Source organism: Ceratotherium simum, chromosome 5 (assembly GCF_057802395.1).
Source record: "Ceratotherium simum simum isolate JZ-2026a chromosome 5, ASM5780239v1, whole genome shotgun sequence".
Lineage (NCBI taxonomy): Eukaryota > Metazoa > Chordata > Mammalia > Perissodactyla > Rhinocerotidae > Ceratotherium > Ceratotherium simum.
In genome coordinates this window covers 43,954,443-43,969,233 of record NC_141904.1, presented here as the reverse complement: position 1 = coordinate 43,969,233, position 14,791 = coordinate 43,954,443, and the positions used below count along the sequence as shown (strand labels likewise).

At 40.7% G+C, this 14,791-nt stretch overlaps 1 protein-coding gene across 3 annotated transcripts in view; it reads left to right on the top strand.

Moving 5' to 3' along the window:
* Positions 1–14,791, top strand: part of ULK4 (unc-51 like kinase 4) — a 533,886-nt gene that overhangs the window by 419,926 nt on the left and 99,169 nt on the right. The window lies entirely within an intron of this gene.

Genomic DNA, 14,791 nt, shown 5'->3' with positions numbered 1-14,791 from the left:
CAGGATGGGTGGCTTCAGTGGCAGCCAGTGGACTGGGAGTAGTTGTTCTCTTTGATCTAATATCAGTAAAAGAACTCCCAGTTACCTTTCCCCATAGTCACGCATTGTTAACATTTACCATATTCTGCCTATCTGCATATTCACATATTTTTTCTGAATTATTGGAGAGTAGTTTAGAGACATTGTGCCTCCTCACCCCTTAACACATAAGTGTGTATTATCTAACAGAATGTTTAGATAACAACTGTAATTTAACTACTGTAATCAAAATTGGGAAATTTAATATTAATACAGTTCTTTCACTAATCTGCCGTCCGTATTCCAATTCTGTCAACTGTCCCAATAATGTCCTTTATAGCTTTTTTTTCTGGTATAGAATCCAGTCCACAATCATGTATTTTAGTAGACATGTGTCTTTAATCTAGAATGGTCCTGCAGCCTTTCTTTGTCTTTCATGACATTTTTGAAGAATATAGGCTGGGTATTTTGTAGAATCTCCCTCAGTTTGGGTCTATCTGATGGTTCCTGATGATGAGAGTCAGGAAGCCCCAGAAGAGATATGTCCTTCTCAATCTGTCACATTCAGAGGCTCACGATGTCTATTTGCCCCTTACTGGTGATGTTAATTTTGATCACTTGGTCCAATCAATATGTAGTTATTTTTAGTTTTGTAATGGTTGCAAAATGAAGATTTTCTAACTCCCAACAACTCCCAGTATTCTACTATCAGGAAAAACTTTCCCTTTGCCTCATTTATTTTACCTTTTAAAAAAATATATATAACTGATATTTATTTGAAAGTACTTTTGAAGACTGACTTATTTTCTTTTTACAACAAATCTCATTCTACTGGTGTTGAAGGCCATTGTTTACAGTAGCTATTGTTGAAATTAATACAGGAGTGGAGGTCCCGTTAGTCTGTGTCGTGTTCTGGCTTGTCTGTCTGTGTTCACTTCTAGATCCAATTATCTTGAGGGGTCCTTCGGCAGTGGAGGCTATGGATCCTCCGGAGAGTTATATTCAAGATGACTTTTGTGCCGATTTGATAAATAGACAGCTGCTGTGCATGACCCGGCTAAATCTATGTGACAGGTTATGAGTGACAGAACTAGAAGGGAGATACAGAGATTTACCCTCCCCACTATATTATGCTTTTGTACAGCCATGTCTTCCCCCTCCCCTAACGAGACTGGGTCAACGGAGTCATTACCTGAGTGACAGGACGATGACGTTCTAGGCGAGTCTCCCAAAGTGTAGGATAAATACTTCTCGGGACAGTAAATCTTGGAGATGGTATGTCACCATGTATGTCATACATAATATGATATGACTCTCATAGGTGACACTGGGCCGTGCCATCATCAAGCATGCTAATATTTCTGCTGTAAAATGTATGAACGTTCACATCAAGTGGGTAAATAAAGACTAGGCATGGCCCCATGTGGGTTAGATCAGGTTTTGCCACCAGATATGTTTTGGAACCAAACTTATGAAAAAAAGTTTTGCTTTTCAGAGCTTTCTAGGTTTCAGAATTGTGGATCATGGACCTGTCTTTGGATATAAATTACATCATTTTCTAAAACACTGATCAAATGTATCAGGCAGAAAACAAATTAGACCCCAACAGGTCAAAGTAACCAGACTTCATCATCCTTTAGTTTATTTTACTTCCTAAAATGATTTCCTTATGGTTTCTGACCTGCTACATATGGAGCCAGGTAGCGTTTGTTTGTGGAAGAAAAGTTGAATCCAAGTGACTTTTACCTGTGTATGTGAAAACAGACGTAGTTTCTGGTGCTGCTCATTCTCTCTTTTTTTTTTTTAATTGTGATAAAATATACACAACATAAAATTTACCATTTTAACCATTTTTAATTATCTAGTTCAGTGGAATTAAGTACATTCACATTGTTGTGCAGCTGTCGCCACCATCCATCCACAGAACTTTTTTGTCATCCCAAAAGAAATTCTACCCACTGAAGAGTAACTCCTCATTCCCCTCCTCCCAGCCACTGGTAACCGCTGTTCTCTGTCTCTATGAATTTGACTACTCTAGGTACTTCATATAAATGGAATCATACAATATTTGCCCCTTTATGTCTGGTTTATTTCACTTAGCATAATGTTTTCAAGATTTATTCATGTTATAGAATGTATCAGAATTTCATTTCTTTTTAAGGCTGATAATATTCCATTGTGTTTTTACCACTTTTTTTTTTGATCTATTCATTTATTGATGGACATTTGGGTTGTTTCCACCTTTTCTGCCCCATTTATTTTTTTCTTCTCTCTCTTTATCAGGATCAACTCAGACTCAGATTTTTCTTTTATTCAGTGAGTGGTAATCCACTGCTGTCCCATATTTGGCCAGTGGGAACCCTTTCTGGGTATCTGCTGTGTCTTTTGATGTGCCCTCATCATTTTTTTTTTTTTTTTTTTGAGCACTTTCCATCTTAACATGATATTCCAGGGTCATCTTCTGCCTTTTCTCTGCACCAGCCCTGGAATCAACTGTTCCTCCAAGGAACCATGGAACCTTTTCATGCAGTATTTAGAAAGCAAGATACAAAAATGTCCTAGGCTGAAATTACAGTGATTATTTAGCAAGAAAAACAGCCTGGACAGTCCCAAGAGTCAAATACACTGTTTCCTACTGTGTCATGGAGGATACTCCAGGTGGTCACTCTAAGCCCTGGACGTTTCTAATTTACCTGTTCAAGAATTCCCATAATGTTTGCAGGCCAGCTGTCTGTAATAAGTGTTTTTATTTTATTTTTTTTGTGAGGAAGATTGGCCCTGAGCTAACGTCTGTTGCCAGTCTTCCTCTATTTTGTGTGTGGGGTGCTGCGCGGCATGGCTTTGATGAGCCGTGTGTAGGTCCACACCTGGGTCCAAACCCGTGAACCCCGGGCTGCCAAAGTGGAGTGCGTGAACTTAACCAGTATACCACCGGGCCAGCCCCTGTAATAAGTGTTTTAAAATCTTCCGAAAGCTTTCTAGATTACCCTTGGGTCAATCAGTGTTGGGTTCGAGTTGTACAAAACACACAATCAAGGATTCCAGGGCCCACTTAGTTCAGCTGGGGCCTTGAACTTGCCTATCCTGAAACTCAGTTCTGCTTAAACTTGTACTGAGTTCGGTACATTTGGAGAGAAATAGCAGCAGCTTACCCAAAGAGTTGAATGACGCCAGCCCCCACTCCCAGACTCATCTGGTCCTTCCTCCTCTCTGTCTCACTGCTCCCTGTCCTTCCTAAACATTGTTTTGTAGCAGTCGGCTTACTTTCTGCTCTCACCTTCACATTACCCTTGTTGAGGGTAGTGATGTGGTGTTGTTCATCATTGTATCTTCAACATGTTACAGTGTCTGACCCATAAAAGGTGGTCAGCAGGGCCGGCCCCGTGGCTTAGTGGTTAAGCGCGCACGCTCTGCTGCTGGCAGCCCTGGTTCGGATCCCGGGCGCGCACCGGCACACCGCTTCTCGGGCCGTGCTGAGGCCGTGTCCCACGTACAGAAACTAGAAGGATGTGCAGCTATGACATACAACTGTCTACTGGGGCTTTGAGGGGAAAAATAAATAAATAAAAAAAATTAAAAAAAAAAAAGGTTGTCAGCAGATGTTGTTTATAACTGTGTGATAGTCCCTGTGTTAGGTCAGGTTTTGCCCCCAAATATGTTTTTGAACCTTCTGGTGCATTATCTCATTTAATCTTCACAGCAACCTTAGAGGTCAACTCCAGTGATTATTCCCATTCTTTAGGTTAAAAACTAAGGCTCGAAGAGCTTAAGTCACGTTCCCAAGGTCACTAAGTAGGAAATGGCAGAGCTGGTATCAGCCCAAGTTGAATTGCCCCTAGCTTATGCCCTTTCCAAGTAACTGGCTGCCTTGCAGCTGCTCTGCCCAGCACTGATTTGGACTCTAAGGGCATTCCTCAAGCTGAATTTGACTGAACTTTGGTCTAGAAGGCACCTAAGAGATTCATTCTTTCATTCATGGAAAAATAAGTAATAGAGTTATCACTATGTGCAAGCACTGCACTGGGGATACTGCGACAGTAAGACGTGATCTTCCTATTCGCTGCTCTCAAGGATATCTAACTGGAGAGACAGAGAAACATGCAGCTTCATTACACTGCAGAATGCAATCAGTGCTACAGTGGAGGAACCAGCAAAATTCCACAGGAACAATCCCTTTGGAGAGGAAGTTGGCAAGGACATGGTGTTTGAGCTGAGTGGAGAAGGATGTATTTTATCCAGGCATGAAACAGGAAGAAGCACATCCTGAGCAAAGGCCACAAAATCCATGGGGCTAGAGTGGGAGATGTAAGAAAAGGGCCATGAAAAGCCAGAGGGTACCAAACATGGGTTTTAATAGCATTTGGAGTTTTGACACTATTGTTGGAATTAGGAAATTCTGGTCTCTGAAACAAAAGGGCAGTGGCAGCATCTCAATTGAATTCCAGTGATCTTTACTGAGAAATAAAGCTTTGTAGGGGCCGGCCCCATGGCTTAGCGGTTAAGTGCGCACGCTTCGCTACTGGCGGCCTGGGTTCGGATCCCAGGCATGCACTGATGCACTGCTTGTCCGGCCATGCTGAGGCTGCGTCCCACATACAGCAACTAGAAGGATGTGCAACTATGACATACAACTATCTACTGGGGCTTTGGGGAGAAAAAGGGAAAAAAATAAAAAGGAGGAGGAATGGCAATAGATGTTAGCTCAGAGCCAGTCTTCCTCAGCAAAAAGAGGAGGATTAGCATGGATGTTAGCTCAGGGCTGATCTTCCTCACAAAAAAATAAATGAATAAAAATAAATACCGATTATATGCCAAGTACTATGACAAAGCTTTATTTCTATAATGAATTCATTCTTCTTTATTTTTTTTTTTTGTGAGGAAGATCAGCCCTGAGCTAACATCCATGCTAATCCTCCTCTTTTTGCTGAGGAAGACCGGCTCTGAGCTAACATCTATTGCCAATCCTCCTCCTTTTTTTTTCCCCAAAGCCCCAGTAGATAGTTGTATGTCATAGTTGCACATCCTTCTAGTTGCTATATGTGGGACGCAGCCTCAGCATGGCCGGACAAGCAGTGCATCAGTGCATGCCTGGGATCCGAACCCAGGCCGCCAGTAGCGAAGCGTGCGCACTTAACCACTAAGCCATGGGGCCGGCCCTAATCGGTATTTAATAAGTATCTACTGAGTGGAATTAGAAGTGTCTGTAAAATCTACACTCTGCTATTGGCAATTGTTCATTTTTGGTCTTCAGTGTATATTGTGAGCTCAATTTAGTGCTTTATAGATGTGTAGGTCAGACTGAGAGGGACGTTGAAAGCCATTTAGTTAGTCCACAGTCTGATGTTTCAGTCTTCTCTGCAGTATCCCTGCCAAGTTTCTGAGGAGTGGATGAGATTGGATAGGCAGATGCATACAGGACAGGAAGTTGAGAGATGTAAAGAATGTGAGCAGAGATTTCCTGTGACTTTAAGGAGGCTGGTCTCTCAGGCTGGCCTCCGTGGACTGGAGGAACCAGATTTGATGGAGACGTAGAAACATTCTAGATTTGTTACCTGGTGTCAATAATTGGATTAAGGAGTCCTGATAAATGCAGCCTCTTGATTGTAAGAGTTAGGAGGGAAAGACAAGTTCCTTGAAGACCTACCTCAAAGGACATTCATTAAGTGCACACTGCCTGCAGGAGCACTTCCAGGAGCACCCAGAAGAAGGTGCTATACTGTGGGGCCATCTCTTTTTAAACCCTGATGGAGGAGTGCCCTCCTTCCCCTGAAGCTGAACGAGCATGGATCGTTTCAGAGAGGGTGACTCTGAGGTACACTTGGCTCCATAGTTTACAAGGCCAGGTAATGAGTATGTCAGTACTGGCAAACCATGGTTATTAGAGAGCTGTCTTGAGGAATAATGTGGCAGATCTCTCCCTATGAATCACACAAAAGGCCATGGATTCTTGAAATATCTGTTTAAAGTCTCAATCTTGTGATAAGTTATTTTCTAAAACCACAAGTCTCACTAACAGATTCAAGAAATAGGATGTTGAATTTGTGCTAATGGAGTTGGGATATGTTTTGCCCCTGGGGCACTCTTCCTTATTTGGTCTGTATTTAGAACATCCAGAGAATGTTGGGGAAACCTAAGAATTTAATTATCTATTGTAATTTACCAGGAAGCTGGGAGGCTTTTTAATTATACTTTGTGCTCTAGCTTTAAAAGTGTGATGGCAATCCTTCAAGTCGCTCCCAAGTTCACCTATCCCTTAAACTTGATATCAATGGGAGTTTTCCCCAAATAATGGTTGTAGATTAGCTACTTGTCTCTTAATTAAAGCTAGCTTACTCCGACACTCAAAATATTGACTACACATAAACCACCACAAACTTGTTCTGTAAAACTAGCCTAAGCACATACTGTTGACTACTCTGTGAAAGCAGAGAAGCGATCTGTGGGAGGGTGATTGTAACATGCTGACGTTACTAACTGCTGTTGCTTGCCCATCAGTAGAGGCAGCAGGAGTGCGATTTGGGCTCACTCTCTGAAGATGATTAGTATTAAAGATTACTACAAATATCTGCCACATCTCTTGGAGACCCTTTACCCCATGGCTTTCAGAAAATCTTACTGTGCTCACCATCATTTTCCTTCCAAATTCTCATGTAGGTCCCCTGGTCCTTTTCATTCCACATGGGAACAGAGCTGTTCTGTTGCTGAAAATCAGCGTAACAGCATTTCTTCACGTACAGAGTCTTTAAAGCTTCGACAAGACCAATGAGGAAAGCCATTCTTTTTCTATTTTGAGATCAGGATGAGTTGTAGATATAGAATCAGATAGGACCTAAATTCCTTAGACAAGTAAAGAGATATTCCTTGTGGAATAGCCTTGGTGGCCTAGTGGTTAAGTTTGGTGCCCTCCACTTCAGCAGCTCAGGTTTGGTTCCCGGGTGCAGACCTACACCACTCATCAGCAGCCATGTTGTGGTGGTGACCCACATACAAAAAGAGGAAGATTGGCAACAGATGTTGGCTCAGGGCAAATCTTCCTCAGCAAAAAAAAGGAAATATTCCTTGACGTATAAGAAAGGCAAAATGATTCCTCTCTCCCTCCTAGCTTATTTTTCTCATGGTAAGACCTTCTGTTCTTGATGTATTTTCTTAAAGGAAAAACAGGGAGATTGGTGTGAAACTGGTGAAATTTTTAAAAGAAACAGTATATACTTAAAAGAGTAAAAAGTAAATGTAATCAATTTTTGTGAAATCTGGTCCCTTAGAAGGTTTCCTGAAACCCTATGAGGATGCTCTTAAGAGTTTCTGAGAGGGGTATTCCCAAAATCCATACTTACATTGTAACTATGTAGTTACACTAGATAAGCATTCTCTACCAGTGATTGCCATAGGATCACAAGTTAATTGGGAACTCTTTGAATGATTTAGCTGTCTCTTTCCAACAAAGAAAAGAAATATCTGGCCTAGAATTTTTCTTAATTCCCTGAGGAAACATTCCTGAGATTTTGAGCAAGACAGAATCAGGAAGCAAATGGCCAGTGGAATAGAGTCATTTATGGCCAGTCACTCTCAGGACTGAGACTTCTGTGTTGATTCTGTGTGAACTGAGTGAAACAACAGTCCACCTTAAGATCCTAAGGAAGCATGTGGATCTTTGTCATAGGTTTCCTGAGGATGTACAGTCACAGAGAAACCTTCCTTAAAATCCACTTTGAGTATGTCTCATTCTCCCTCACATTTCCTACAAGCGTCTGCTCCATCCTCCCCTTTTCACAGGAGGCTCCTCATGACTGGGCTGGTTGCCTTCCTGTCCTCTTTCTCAATCTGATGTTTGTGGTCCCTGGGCAGCTTAATTTACCTCTCTCTGACTTCTTGTTTCAAGAGATTCAGCTCCCCTGCCCTCTTCCAGAAATTCTGGCAAATAAAATTTGTTCCCTACTGTCTCTAAAGAGCCTTCTCCTTTTTCAGATTTCCTTTGTCATGGATAATAGTTTTACTCACCGTCTTACTATGAAAAGTTTCAAAACCACAGAAAAGTTGAAAGAATAGTACAATGAACACCTGTGCAATCAAGAATTATCATTCATTTTACCATACTTTTTATTTCTTTGTGTGTGTGTTTTCTGAATCATATAAAGGCATCATGACACTTGGCCCCTAACTATAATAACATTATCACACCCAAGAAAATTAATAACAATTTCATATTAATATCCAGTTCATATTTAGTTTTCCTAGTTGTCAAAAAAATGAGTTTTAGAGCTATTTTTAAAGCCATATTCCAATGAAAGCTCACATACTGAATTTAATTGTTTTCTTAGTCTCTTTTAATCTAGCAGTGTCTTTTTGCCTTTTTTTTTTTCCCCCTATGAAATTAACTTTTTGAAGAGCCAGAGTCAGTTGTCTGGTTGAATGTCTAGCATTCTGGAATAGTATGATTGTTTCCTCCTGACATTTTTGGTTGAAATATCTCATTGGTAATGGTCCCTCAGATTGCATCCCATTAGGAAGCATGTGATGCCAGGCTGGCCCACTTTCAGTGATGCTAAGTTTGATTGCTTGGTTAAGGGGATGTCTGCCACATCTCTCCATCATGCAGAGACATGTTTCCTTTTGCGATTACTAGGTAATCCTTGGAGAGATACACTGGCACTGTGTGAATATCTGTATTCCCTACAACTTTTTAAAGCAAAGGGTAAATACTATAAAAATGGAATAACGTTCATGAAGCAAAAGAGATAGTTAATTTTTAAGTGTGAGAGAGGGAACATTTAAAATCTCGACAGGGCCAATCTGCTCTCCTTGGTAACAGATATAATATCCCTCAAAAAGAGAGAAGACTTGCCAGGAATACTGCTTCTTTCCACAAGATTAATTCGTTAGGAGTGTCCCCAACGTTATGTTCTATAGCCTTCTAACAACCAAGGAGGAAAAAAAGAAAAGAAAAAAAAAAGTAGCTTACTGTGAGGAATCATTTGTTTATTTAAACCTTTAATATTCCTATTAATAGGGCCTTATTATCTGGTTCGAATTATGGTGATTATGAGTTACTATGGAGTTCTCCTGATTTTCAGTGATCATTCTGACCATCATCAACCCCACTGTGCAGCTGTTGCCGTGCAGAATGCTACAGACTCTCTTGGTAAAGTGGGATTTCTTTAATGACATGCTTTCAACAAGACCATTCTCAAAACAGTGAGCATTCAAAGCCTGTTAAGTATTAGGGTGAACATGTTTGAAAAATACTTCCTTGTGGATGCAGACAGCAAAGAAAATTTTTCTGGGGGCCCTTTCCTTATGAACACCTACATTAAATGTTCCTAATTTTTTATTTTTAAAATAATATTTAAAATATAATTTTCTTTTACATAATCTATATTAATTTTAAGAAATGAATTCCATCTGCTGAAAGAAACAATAGTTCATATCTATATTATATTCATAGGAATACGTTTCTTTCCTTAAAAAGATTGTTTTCAAGTAGATACACTGTATGTAACAAAGAACCTTGAAAAATCTAAAGATAAAAAAAATATTTCAGTTGATATTTAAAATATCTATCCGAGAGAGTATTTTAAATTCAAGCTGCTAGATAAGTTGAATTTAAAGATGTATTATGACCTCTTGTCTCTTTGAAGCTAGTGTTTTGAATTCAGTCAAAGAAGTACTTTACTAGGTTTAGGTATATGGTTTTGCAACATTGTTCCAGAATAAGTGATACGGGAAAACTAACCATTTAATGTAAATTCATTTAAACTAGCCACCTCACAATTATGGCAAATAATGACAAAATGTTTGGTTGGGACTTGATCTCGAAAACTAAAACTAAAATTTATTAAAATGAATTGATTTTGTCTTTTAACAACATTGTGAAGGCATTCTGATAATGAGTTATTTAGCATTTTGTAATACTATGCAGAAAAAGTCTTCACTAAGACAGAGTGACCATTCATTCAACAAGTAGCTATTGATCACCTGCTTGCTGGCAGACAAAGTTCTAGATGCTGGGGCTACAGCAGTGACCAAAACAGACAAAAATCCCTGCTCTGCTGGGGCTTACTGGGGAGAGAGAGAGATGATAACCACATTTATTAAGTAAACTATGTTATATTTTAGATAGTGACACCACTAAGAAGAAGAATATAGAAGGAAAGAAAGACAGGAAGTACAGCAGGGCATTTGCAACCTTAGATGAAGTGGCCAGGGAAGGCCACAGTGAGATGACATCTGAGTAAAGACCTAAAGGCAGTAGAGGAAGCAGCCAGAGAATATATGGAGCAGGGCACTCTGGGCAGGGGACAGCGGTTGCTAAGGCTGCAAGGCAGGTACATACCCAGCATGTGCTAGGACCCACAAGGAAGCCAGTGTGTCCAGAGCAGAGTGAGCAGGTAGGAGACACATAAGATGTGAGGGAGATAACGGGAAGGGAGTGTGGTGGAGGGAGGAATTCATTAAGGCCCTGTAAGCCCTTATAAAGACTGGCATTTGTCCTGGGTGAGATGGGAGCCTTTGGAAGGTTTTGAGCAGGGGGTTGAGATGATCTGGTTGCTGAATTGAGAATAGTCATTGAAGAGGGTGAGGGATAAGAGATGTCAGGAGGTTACCGGAACCCAGGAGAGTCCTGATCATGGCTTGGAGTGGTTGTGTTTTGGATAAATCTTGAAAGTAGAGCAACAGAATATCTAATCTAATTAGATATGGGCTGTGAGACAAAGAGAATAGTCAAAGATGATTCCGATTTTGGCCTTGCCAAAACCTAGATGGCTAAAACTTAGGAGGAGCTGGTTTAGGAGGTGAGGGGAAGTCAGGAGCTCAGTTTTGGACATGTTATGTTTGAGATACCTGTCAGACATCCAAATGGAAATGTCGAGTTGGCTGTTTGATCTATAGGTCTGGATTTCCAAGTAAGAGAGGTCTGAACTGGAGAGAGGAACAGTGGGAGATAGTGATCAGAATGTGGGATGTCTGAATGTGGATTCTGGAGGGCTGCCAGTTAATGGTAATGACCAAGTCTAGGGTAAAACCACAGGAGTGAGTGTCAGAAGTGTGGAGGAGGACAAGATCATTGGAGGGAAAGCCAAAGAACTGAGTGGTGCTAGAAGGACCAAGTGCTGTGACATGAGTAGTGTTGAAGACAAGGACAGGGAGCTGGGTTCCCAGTGATCCACAGATAACGGTAACAGGGAAGAGTAGCAGGTGGTATTCTCTGGTGACATTAGATTTAAAGCTGGGGGTGGGGGGTGGTGCGTTATAGAGGAGGGATGGAGAATGATCAGGGAGCAGCAATGAGAACCGAGAAGCCACCTCCAGGCCCAGTGGTTCAACAGTGTGAGAGAGAGCAAGAAAGTGAAGGGAACATCCTGGGGAGAGATTGAGGATGCAGGAGATTTTGCTGGTGACTGTCCAAAGGGCACAATGGACAAGGTTCAAGAGGAGGGGTGAACAAGGGGTCCAAGAAAGGGGTGCACAGAGCCCAATGGGGATGAGAGCCCAAGGGAAGGGGGGTGACCTGGGAAACCTGGGCTTTGTGTAGTGAACACCATAAACTAGGATAAAGTGCGTCATGAGATTGGCCTCGACTGTTCTGGGGAAGACAGGATGGGTGAGGTTATGAGTGAGGGCGGGAACCTTGCTGGAGCCTGCAGAGTTCTGGGACTTCTCCTGACTCCATCTAGGACAGAGGTGACCTACCCAGAGTGCTTGTGTCCTGACATCCCACTGCCCATGAGAGTCAGCAGAGGGCTGGTCTTACTCTGAGTGTGCAGTTCCCACCTGAACCCTGCCAAGTGGCCTGTAGCTAAGTCCTTTCACTCTGTTGCATGGGGCTCGACCAGTGATTCTAGGCTTTTTTGTGTGTCATCTTTCACATTATCAAAATTGCATGATGGCACATTATAACAGCCTTCATATTTAGCCTTCCCAGCACCGTCATAAAATGGGGTACTTTTTGCATAACTGTTTAAGGTCTTCATTAATTTTCCATTGCTATTCAAATTAGTATACCCTTTTGAAATGCCTGTCCTGTTCTTGAAGAGATTTTTCTCTTCTTCAGCTGGTGATCACCCCGTCTTGTCTGTCAGATCTTCACTCATCAAAGGCTTTGGGTGTGATTATTCCACCATCAGTGGCAATGATTTAATGAAATTCCTTGTCTTTTGCAAGATTTGAATTTTCACTTTGCAATTTATTTGTGTATCACAAAGATGCTGACTAATAAAAAACATTTTGCCTAGGCCTGGATAGGCACTTCTGTGGTGAGTGCTTGAGAGCGAACCATCCATCAATTTATCAGTGAACTTATTCATGCCCCAAGGACATGTGCTTCCCAAGTCAGTCAGTTTCTGGGGTCTTGGATATTGAAAATAAATATTTGGGTAATAAGAACCCTCTGCCACTCTGTAACTACTCTTTCAGCTTAGCAAATCTGATGATCCCACATCCAGGCATAGTTTCTTCTTAAGAATTTGCCTTTAAAATCAACCATCACAATAACTGACTCTTCTGATCTTTGTCAGTTTACTTTGATCTTTTAATATTATGATTTATAGATTTGAAAAGTAAGGCTGAGCCAACCACATGATCTCCTTCCGCTATTTCTCCTTAGAACTTTAGGAGCTAGATGAGGAGGTTAGGTGGCCCGCATGTACAGTACAGAGAAACCAAGTCTCGTTAGCATCTCAGGGAGTTGAGCCAAACATCCTAGACCAGCATCCCGGTGATAGACATGGGTTTGTTACTGAGACCTCTCATAACTTTCTCTGTTTCAGGGATTAGCTTTTTCCAACACCATTGCTAAAGGAAATGTTTTTTTTTGTTTGTTTGTTTTGTGAGGAAGATTAGCCCCTAGCTAACATCCGATGCCAATCCTCCTCCTTTTGCTGAGGAATATTGGCCCTGGACTAACATCTGTCCCCATCTTCCTCTACTTTATGTGGGACGACACCACAGCATGGCTTGCCAAGTGGTGCGTTGGTGCGCGCCCGGGATCTGAACCTGCGAGCCTTGGGCTGCTGCAGCGGAGTGCGTGCACTTAACTGCTACGCCACTGGGGCAGCTCCTAAAAAAAATGTTTTGAAAGTGTTCCTGAGAATTATTTCTTGTGGCATCTTGCTTTCCTATTTCATTTGAAAGCATGCCACTCTCATGACCCTCCTTGAAGCAAATAATGATTGGGACTATCATTTCAAATTATCCTTGCCTCCCTTCCCCATTTGTACACTGAACATATTTATCCTTTCTTCAAAGAGAATCTCAGAGTTTTACCGAGTTTAATTTTTTTCAGGATATTAAATACTTCTATTTACTGTAAACTGATAGTACTTGCTTTTTTTCTATGAAAAACCTCTAGAAGCCTTATAGATTTCGTTAATTGGGCCTCCAAAATATTTGGTTTTAAGTACCACAAAAGTTTTGATGCCACTTGGCTTTTTTTTATGCCATCATTATTATGTCAAGAAACAAAGCCTGTTTATAAACTCCACATGGACCTTTTGTGTAGTGGTTATGAGTGGGTTTTAATGAAATTTGAGAGTGTCTCTAGAGATCACAGGTACCGGGGCCTTTACCATTGCAGCGTTGCTTAGCAACCTGGAAGTCATTACACTTCCAGGCTCTCTAATAACATGATATACTTTTCTTTGCCAGTCCCTGATGAAAATGTAATGGAAATAATCGCTTTCGAAAGGTTGCACTCTATGAGTGGGTGGTGAAATAGATTTTTTTTTTTCTCTTTTCGTGGCCTGGGTAGGTTTTAATTTAGTGCACAAGTATTGTTTTCTGAGTGTTGCATGTGACAGAATGAAATATATTCTAAGATGATATTCTTAAAAGGAAGGCCTACTGTTCTGAAATAATGATTGTAAGTACCATAGAAATTGTTAACGTCAATGTACCTTCACCATGTTGAAAAGATTTGATTTATTAGTGGACCAGCAATTAATGCAAGAATGTCTGCTTATTCCTAGTTAGTTTATTCTATCGAGGTATTTGCAGGTATTAAACAGATTTTAAGAGTATAGTAAAACTATATGTTTTAGAGTAATAGGAGCAAAGCCAGTTTACATTAATGGAAAGTTTGACTTATTGACTATTTTTGAAAAGATATTTTTGTAATTTTTCTGAAGCTTTTTTTAATTATAAAAATAATACACAATTTGTACATAAAGTTCATAGCAGCATTGTTCATAATAGCCAAAAAGTGGAAGCAACCCAAATGTCCGTCAACTGATGAATGGATAAATAAAATGTGGTATATCCATGCAATGAAATATTATTCAGCCATAAAAAGGAATGAAATAACTGATAGATGCTACAACATGGATGAATCTTGAGAGCATTATGCTAAGTGAAAGAAGTCAGACAGAAAGTGCCACATACTTAATGATTCCATTTATGTGAAATACTAGAATAGACAAATCTATAGAGACAGAAAGATTAGTGGTTGCCCAGGCCTAGAGAGAGAGGAGAATGGAGAGTGACTGCTAATGGATACAGGGTTTTTTGGGGGGATGATGAAGGTGTTCTAAAACCAATTGTGGTGATGGTTACACACTTCTGTGAATACAGGCATACCTTGTCTTATTGCACTTCACAGATACTGCGTTATTTTACAAGACCCTCCACCAGCAAAAGGATTTGACTTGCTGAAGACTCAGATGATGGTTAGCATTTTTTAGCAATAAAGATTTTTTTTGTGAGGAAGATCAGCCCTGAGCTAACATCTGTTGCCAATCCTCCTCTTTTTGCTGAGGAAGATTGGCCCTGAGCTAGCATCCAT